Below are 8,756 nucleotides of genomic sequence, written 5' to 3' on the forward strand. Positions count from 1 at the left end.
ACAAACATTGTATTGCAAATATTTTTTTATGTCTTTATGGCAATATAGCCCCTTACTCTTCCCTGTATTCACATCCTCTAGTATGTAGCACCCCTCGTGTGGGATGTTAGCTATCTTATAAGGCCCTTCATACAGTAATCGCCACTTTTTGTTCATTCTTTTTGTTATTGATGCCTTGGGATGTGTCTGCAATAATACCAATTCTCCAACACAGTATTGTTGGGTTTTAGTGAGTTTTTTTATCAAACTTCGTTTTGCAGATCTCCGCTTTCCGATTTATATTCTGCAGAGCTGTAATAAGCTTCTACTGGTAATTTAATTGTTCATTTTCAATCTTCGGAATCGGTTTAACCCATTGGCTTTCTTCCTCCTCCTCTCCATTCATTAATTCACAAGGTGTGAATCCAGTTGTCATGTGTGGCAAATTATTATAGGCTTGCATGAAACTATTCAGTTTTTCCACCCACTTAGTATGCCTGTTGTGGGCGTACGTTCTTATAAATCAGTTGAATTCCCTGAAAATTCTTTCAACCGGGTTACTACTCAGTGAAAAGCGTGAAATTAAAATATGCTTGACATTATGTTCATTCATGAGGTTTCTCCATCTTTCACCAGTGAAGTAAGCAGCATTATCTGTTGTGACAATGGATGGGCAACCGACAGATTTGAAGTAATCGCTTGCTAGTCTCTTTGCAATAGTGCTGGCAGTCGGTGCTTTAAGTGAGTACATTTTCACGTATTTGGAAAATAAATTGTATACTGCAAGCAAGTGTTTTACTCCTCCTCTGGCAATTGGTAGCGGTCCTGCGACATCAATGACTGCAATCTGTCGCGGATGTTTTGCTATAATAGGATGCAGCTCAGTTTCCCTGCAAATATTGCTCGGTTTGGCCTTTTGACAAATTTGACAGCTTCTGATAAGTTCTTGCACCTTTCTTCTTAAATAAGGATAATAACAATTTTGACTTATCTTCATGCAACATTTATTAATACCAAAGTGCCCCCATGCCCAATGCGTCAGCCAGATTAAATCATCGAGCAGGTCTAATGGAATGCATACTTGCCATCTACTATTAGGACGGTCAGATTTGAAAAATATAACTTCATTATTCAGCTGGTAATATTTGTGGAAGGCACTAACAGCTTGCTGATATTTTTCCACATCAGATCCTTCTTTTGACATTGTTTCAGCTTTTTCCACAATGCTAAATATTTTTGCCTATTTGCTTTGTCCTTCATAAGTAGAATTTTGTACTCCGTTGAATTTTCAACTAGATTTGCAAATGCTGGTAACCCTTGTGGTAATCTAGATAATGCGTCAGCAATAATATTACCTGGTCCATGAACATGTCTAATCTCAAAATCATACTCTTGCAAAGCGAGAATCCATCGAGCTAACTGCCCGTGTAGTAATTTACATGTCAACATGAAACTCAGAGCTTGGTTATCTCATAACACGTTAACATGTTTCGCATAAACATAATATCTAATTTCTTAAAATGCAAACACCACAGCCCGTGCCTCAAGTTTAGTCATGGTGTAAGCACATTTGCATTTAGTTAAAATTCCACTTTCAAAACCGATCATCTTGATCTCGAGTTTATTGTTGAGGGTTTCTGTTTTAAAGAGACATGCTCCGATCCCATAGTTTGATGCATCAGTTGCGATAAAGAATCTTTTGGCATATCTGATGGTGTAAAATTGGTGCATTAATAAGTGCTCTTTTGATGCTGTGAAAATCTTCTTCACATTTCGAGGTCCAACACCATTGTGCGTTTTTCTTTAGTAAACCCAATAATGCTTCGCTATTAAGTTGTTGAGTTGTTAAAAATCTTCTGAAAAAAGATACCAATCCAATAAAACTTTTAAGCTGTTTCTTCATGAGTGGGCGTGGAAAATTTTCTGTTGCCTCCAGTTTGCTAGGTTCTGGTCTTATTCCTTGCGGTGATATTACATGTCCAAGGAATTTGATTTCTTCTCTAGCGAATTTAGATTTTTTTAAATTTACTGTGACCCTTCTTGCTTGGAATTTGTCTAACACATCTCGTATTAATTCAAGGTGTTCTTCCCACGTTTCTATTTCTAGCAATAGATTGCCCACATACACTGTGACTTGATCTAATAACTGAGGTCCCAGCATGTCATCTAAGGAAGGGCGCGAAATTGATAGCTCTGACCTCCTAATACGAAAGCTGTGTATTTCCTAGATTCTTCTGATAGCAAAATTTGCCAGAACGAAGAACACAAATCCAATGAGGTTAAATATTTCTTTCCAAAGAACTTCTGGATTTGTTCGTCCAAATTCTCTGGTCTCATCTGCACGGGCACTATAATTTTATTGGCATCTCGTGCATCGCGGACGAGGCATATACTCTTGTCTGCTTTTGTAATTGCTAATAGAGGACTGCTATGTGGCGAATCAGATGTTTCAATTACTCCCCAATCCAGCATTTTGCGTATTTCTTTCATGACTTCGTTCTTCTTAGTCCAGGGAACCGAGTAAGCTGCTCTACAATAGGTCTTGTGCGGGAATACATTCATTTTATATTGATAATCTTTTATGATACCAGGTTGTTCAACGAATACTTCATGATATTCAGACAATAATTCGGTCAATTGCTTAGCTTCAGAAGTAGTAATGCTTGTCTCCTTTATTTTTTCTTGTATTGTTGCCACGATGTCTTTCGCATTGCTGGGTACATCGTTATTTCGGTTTTGACTACACATCTGTGGGTGCTCTTGGTTCAACATTAACATCTTCTCTTTAGTGACAGAAAGGTGTACCTTTTGCATTAATGGAAGGTTTGCACCGAACTCCCAATTCAACATCAAAGTTATCGGCCGCTGTTGGTGATTAAGATCATACATCCCCCGGGCGAGATTAATTATACCTTCATTTTCCCAAAGGAACTCAAGTCCAAGTAGCACTGGTATGGATACGTTATCTATCAATAGGAACGTGCATGTCAAGCGATCATTTCCTAAGGTAACTTCCGCCTGTGTCTGGAATTTTATGGTTTGTGTCTTCTTTCCTAATGCTCCAATAACCTTGCAATTTGCGAAGGGTAAGATCGGTAATTTTCCTAGTTGCGAAACCTTCTTGAAAAATTGCATATTCATTACGGATACATTTGCACCTGTATCGAGCAGAATTGTAGTTGGTATCCCATTTATACTCCCGGTGATGCTTGAATTATTTCCTTTTCTATCTTATCAGAAATGACAGGTTCTTGATATAAATCATCTTCTAATTTATTTCCATCCTGATATCGAATCATGTTTATATTGTGCTTCTTCGACCTATTGCCTTCCTTGTTGCCCTCGGTCGCCTGGGGAAGGCCTACAGGGACCGCAATTAGTCTGTTGGCTTCTGTGAATTTTGTTTGGCATCAGAAGGTACCTCTGTTATTTTCACATTTTATGAATTTTCTGTTGGAGTTGGAGGTGGCCTGTTTGTATCCCACCACTGTGGATATTGGCTGTTTGACATCGGAATAGCTTGGACATAGCTTATCGGCTGGCCTGTATTAAAAGAACCTTGCAACGGTTGCCAATGGCTTGGTCCTGGTTGCCGCCAATATTCGTTATCTCCGCGCATATTCTTTGGATTATCTTTGTATGGACTGTCTGGTCTGTGGACATTCCGTCTTTTTTGGTTATTAATGTCACTATGAAAATTTGAATTCTGTTTGTGATGCTGCCTTGGATTACCACTCGGCTGTTGGTATTCTTTGGCTTTCCTATAATCCTTGTTATTATTATCATTGTAACCACAATCTTGGTTGTATTGGTTTCTATTACTGTTATTGTTGTAATTGCTGTTTCCATAAGATTTATTTTTATTTTGTTTAGGACTAGCTTCACCTCTATTTCCATCGTTTGAATTCCATGAATTCTTTCTGTTCGGACTGTTTGTATTGCTGGTGATATCAGAAGTTTTTCTGGCGTCCTTCTACAAAAGATCCAAGGAATCGATTACAGACAGAAATTCTTTAAGTCGGTGTCTGTATCATTGAACAGTTTCTCTCTAATGTGGATCGGAAGTCTGGCTTTTAGTACTCGTAACAAATCTCTAGTGGTAACTGGCTCATCCCAGTATCTGGTCATGTTAGTATATTTTTCAAAATATTTCCTTAATGAACCTGATTTCGGATTATAGACTTCGCCATCGTAAACTATATTACGAAGATGCTCTTGAATAGACGCCGACCAAAATTGATCTAAAAATGCCTTTTCAAAGTCATGAAAGGTTTTACAAGTTTCTGCGGCATTTAATGCCCATAATGACGCATCACCAGAGATATGTGATACCACAAATTGTATCTTTTGTTCTTCTGACCATGATTTTGGGAGAACACTTTTGAAATTACGGATAAATACAACAGGGTGTACGTTTCTTTTGTTTTCTTCATTGAAGATCTGAAACTGCCGATGCTTGATGAGACTCTCTTTATGCATCAGAGTTGTTAGCTGCATTGAACTGCTATCATTTGCAGGTGTTGCATTTATCTTTTTACAAGTACACTCTGCTTCGTTATCATGATTGTTTCTTGTTGTCACGCATTGCTGTGGCAAAATCATTTGACTACCAAAGTCTGGTTTTCTTTGCGGTACAACAGGATTTGGTGTAGAATGTTCTGTGTACGTTTGCCTGTCAGCATCAGTGTTGTTATTGCTTCATACTGACAGATTTTGTGGGTTGCGATTTTCAGGATACATCGCTCTGGCTAACTCGGTTTTGACTTGCCTATGAATTTCGGAAGGAATATCTTCCTGCAATCTTTCGACAGCTGTGGCTAGAGCTTTGAATCTATTTTCAAGTTTATCCACATCAGTTTGAAGGTTGCTAATCTGAACTGGAATTTTCACTAATGGTTCGATCGTGGATTTCACTGCATTGATCTCGTTTCACAAGTTAGTAATTGCACTACCCTGTTCGCTTAAAGTTTGATTGATCTGGTGGACAATTCCCTCATCTTTTTTAAGAAATATGTTGTTTATATTTTTAACTAATTTCCTTTCCCTTTCTTGGTCTTTAATTTCTTGTTCCTGTCTCTCTCTAGCCCTTTCTTCCCTCTGCTGGATAGTAAATTTTTCGAATAATGCTGTTTGACATTCCATCTCTCTAGCTCTTTCTTCCCTTTGCTGGATAGTAAACTTGTCGAATAATACTGTTAACATATCCTGTAACGGCATAGCTTGTGCATTGTGCACTTGTGCCCCTGGGCTGGTACAAATAGTGTCTCTATTTTCTAACTGATTGACTGGTGGAGTGCCAGTTCGCTTTGGCAGCTCTTCAGTCTCACTACCTGTCATAACATCATCTACAAAATTGTCATCGGTAATAAAATTCTCTAATGACTGAGTAGAAGTGTGAACAGATTGTTCTACTGGAGGATCTGATATCATTTCTGCCTCCGTATCCTCACTAGGTTTAACCAGTTTCCTTGGCCTAACCCTTTTATACACAATATAATACAACAAGTCTACATATATCACTGACACATATACATCAACACAAAATAATCTTATGACTAACACACATATACATATATACATTAACACAGAAAACTCTTTAGATCTATGTAGAGAATCTTTTGCAAACTGTTCTGCAAATTAGTTTAACACAAACCCATGATATTTTGACCAGAAGTACAGACGAAGTTGCTATATAATCGCAACTAACAATGGCTGCGCTTCTTGCAGCTATATAAAACAATTAATACGAAGTTATAATTAAAAGAGGAAGTGATTTTTCAATAATTAATCATAAATAGTTTTGACGCATTTGGCTCTATTTGTTTTTTTTTTTTTTTTTTTTTTTTTTAACCAGCAAATGAACATAAAACTATTATAATTTTACGTTAAATGTTTTTCATTCAACAGACCTCAAATTGATTTGCGTTTTGCGTCGGCGACGTACATCAGAAGAAGACGACAAAACGGTACAAAACAAAAGAAAAGAATGACATAGATTAACAAAGAATGTGAGAAAAATATTGTCTCTGTTTTACATAATTATCATCTTTTTAAGAAATAATTACATAACTGAATGAATATTATTGAGTTACGTAATTTTTCCACACGTTCATATTCCACTTGTCACATTATATATATATATATATATATATATATATATATATATATATATATATATATATATGCAATTTGAGCTCATTATCCCTGTTGAGGCAGAAATATGGAATTCGCTCTTGGTTCCAGTAGATATATTGTATATTGAACAGTGGTGTTTAGGCTATAAAACACTGCCCAGTGACGATAGTACTAAGCGTGAGTAATGTGAAATCTGCGTGAGTCATTCTAGCAAAGCACACAGGCCATGTTTTGTATTAAGACAGTGGGTTTCTAATGTTCTTTAGTATCTTGTAATTTATACTGTGGTCTCCATTTGAATGGGCTGTGACTTTTGTGTCTTGTATTATAGTTTTAATATTCTTGGTTTGGCAGGCTGTTGACTTCTCCTGACTTTATGCTCGTTAATGGGGGGCCGGGAGGCAAGGCTGTCTGCAAAAATTTTGAATTATGAAAATTAAGAAGCAAATAATTTTCCATGTCATTTATTTTAGGTTTTCTTGCTGTTGAGGGTGTTAAATTTAAAGGTGGTATAACCTTTACATTAGAGTGTTTCGTGTTGCCACTTTTGGTCTGATTGTCTGTCCTTCTCTTTTTTTTTAAATGCTCCATTGTATTACCAGCAGCCACCACAACCAGTTCTGGATTGACCGATACAGGGGGCCGTGCCTTGGGCAAAATGTGTCCGGTTGCCATTAGCTTGGCCAGCTACATTTTGATGATGTTCCACACTACTTAGCTGTATTCTGTTAATGTCACTGCTTGCACCAGTAGTTAACAGAAGTTGAGTATTTTTCTCTCACTATTATTTAGGGGATTTCTGTCATTAGGGTGTTCGAGTTGCACCAAGGTGCATCCCCTGATCCTAGTAATCGGTTTCTCATGCATCTGCCTGGGTCATCCGTCAGGTGTGCCCCCTGTTATGTGGAATTTAAAGTGACTATTAAAATAACTGTATAGCATATATTTGGCGTTATATGTTGATTAGGATTCCACGAGTGAGTTCAGTGTAACAGTCGCCATATTGTTAATGGAATTCGGTTGATCTGTTTAATCGACTAAGCTTCCCATTGCAGAAACTGCTCTTTAACAAGTTGTCATTAAATTTTCTATACTCTTGTTTATGCACCTGTGGGGATTTTGTACTAGTAAATTGCTGTTTCCTTTGTGGGGAATTGCGACTATCATTCATATTCATTGGGGTCCATTTGTTTGTTTAATTAAAAAGGACATATCTTTACTTAACCTGTTTCATTCTATTAACTCATGTAAAGATTGTATAAGGGCTTTGATTATCCTTGTTATTGGTGTCTGTTGGAGAGCCGGTTTTTTAAAAGATTTTGTAAAAATGTTTTGGGGATATGTGTAATAAATCTTTGTGTACTACAAGCCTGTGTTGGTGTTTTCTTACGATTGCTCTTGGTGACTGTTGAAGAACATCATGTCCCAGCTGGTAGCAGAGTTTTATCTACACAAGTGGTGAGACCTCCTACGAAATGAAATGAAATGATCGTATGGCATTGTTGGTCGGGAGGCCCCATGTGGGGAAGTTTGGCCGCCGTATTGCAAGTTCTTTTTAGTTGACGCCATTTCGGTGACTTGCGTGCGTCAATGATGATGAAGAACACACAACACCCAGTCATCATGAGGCAGAGAAGATCCCTGACCCCGCCGGGAATCGAAACCAGGACCCCGTGCGCGGGAAGCGATAACACTACCACAAGACCACAAGTTGCGGACAGGCCTCCTATGTTTTCACAGGACTTGTAGTTCTATTTCACTTGTCTTTCTCCTTACAATTTTACTGGTTTCCTTAGGTTAGTTAGGTTTAAGTAGTTCTAAGTTCTAGGGGACTGATGACCTAAGATGTTAAGTCCCATAGTGCTCAGAGCCATTTGAACCATTTCTCAGATATTTATCTCTGTCCCTTGTTTACAGGAGACCATTGCCACCACAGCCACACACACACACATGCCTGGGGAATAGCATATTTACATAGCAAGCATCTGGTATATGAACTGTGCGTGCACGGCCATTGATGTGATGGAAGTGTTGCAGACCTTGCAGCCTGTCTCCATGCAGCAACCAACGCTCCTGTAACGATACCAGATGACATCTTCACTGATAGTGGTGAGTTCATATCACGTCTTTCTGCTGCTATAGATGGGCTCTCTCATACTGTAACCTTATTAGAATCCGCTCAACCCACCCATCGGCAAATTTGTCGATTTCAAGCACATCATTGTTTAGCTGGTTTCACCTCACTTAGCTTGCCACAGTCCCTTTTAGAAACTCATACCCGCTTAGCGGACACCGTACGTGTTTTGCAATCTCGCCTGTTGGCGTTTCATTTAAAGGGGGGAGGTTTGGGTTCTGAACCCAGCACTTCTGTGCCAGCTGCTGTCACGGCGTCTCCTTCCCTGGTTACATTATCAGAACAATTTGCTAAACTGCCTAATCCTCTTGCCGCTTTATTGAAGGAAGTGAAAGAGTTGTCAATGGAGACATTAGGTCAGATTAGATCTGTTTTGTGGTTGCTCGTTCATCTGCAACTTCATGCAGATGCCCTTCAGATGCCGCATCCAGTTGTAAGTGGCCCTTATTTTGAGCTCTTGCTAAAGGGGTTCTCAGTACCATTTTTTCTGAAGTTTTGCGATCTCAGG

This window comes from Schistocerca serialis, chromosome 1, assembly GCF_023864345.2.
Source record: "Schistocerca serialis cubense isolate TAMUIC-IGC-003099 chromosome 1, iqSchSeri2.2, whole genome shotgun sequence".
In the NCBI taxonomy this organism is placed as follows: domain Eukaryota; kingdom Metazoa; phylum Arthropoda; class Insecta; order Orthoptera; family Acrididae; genus Schistocerca; species Schistocerca serialis.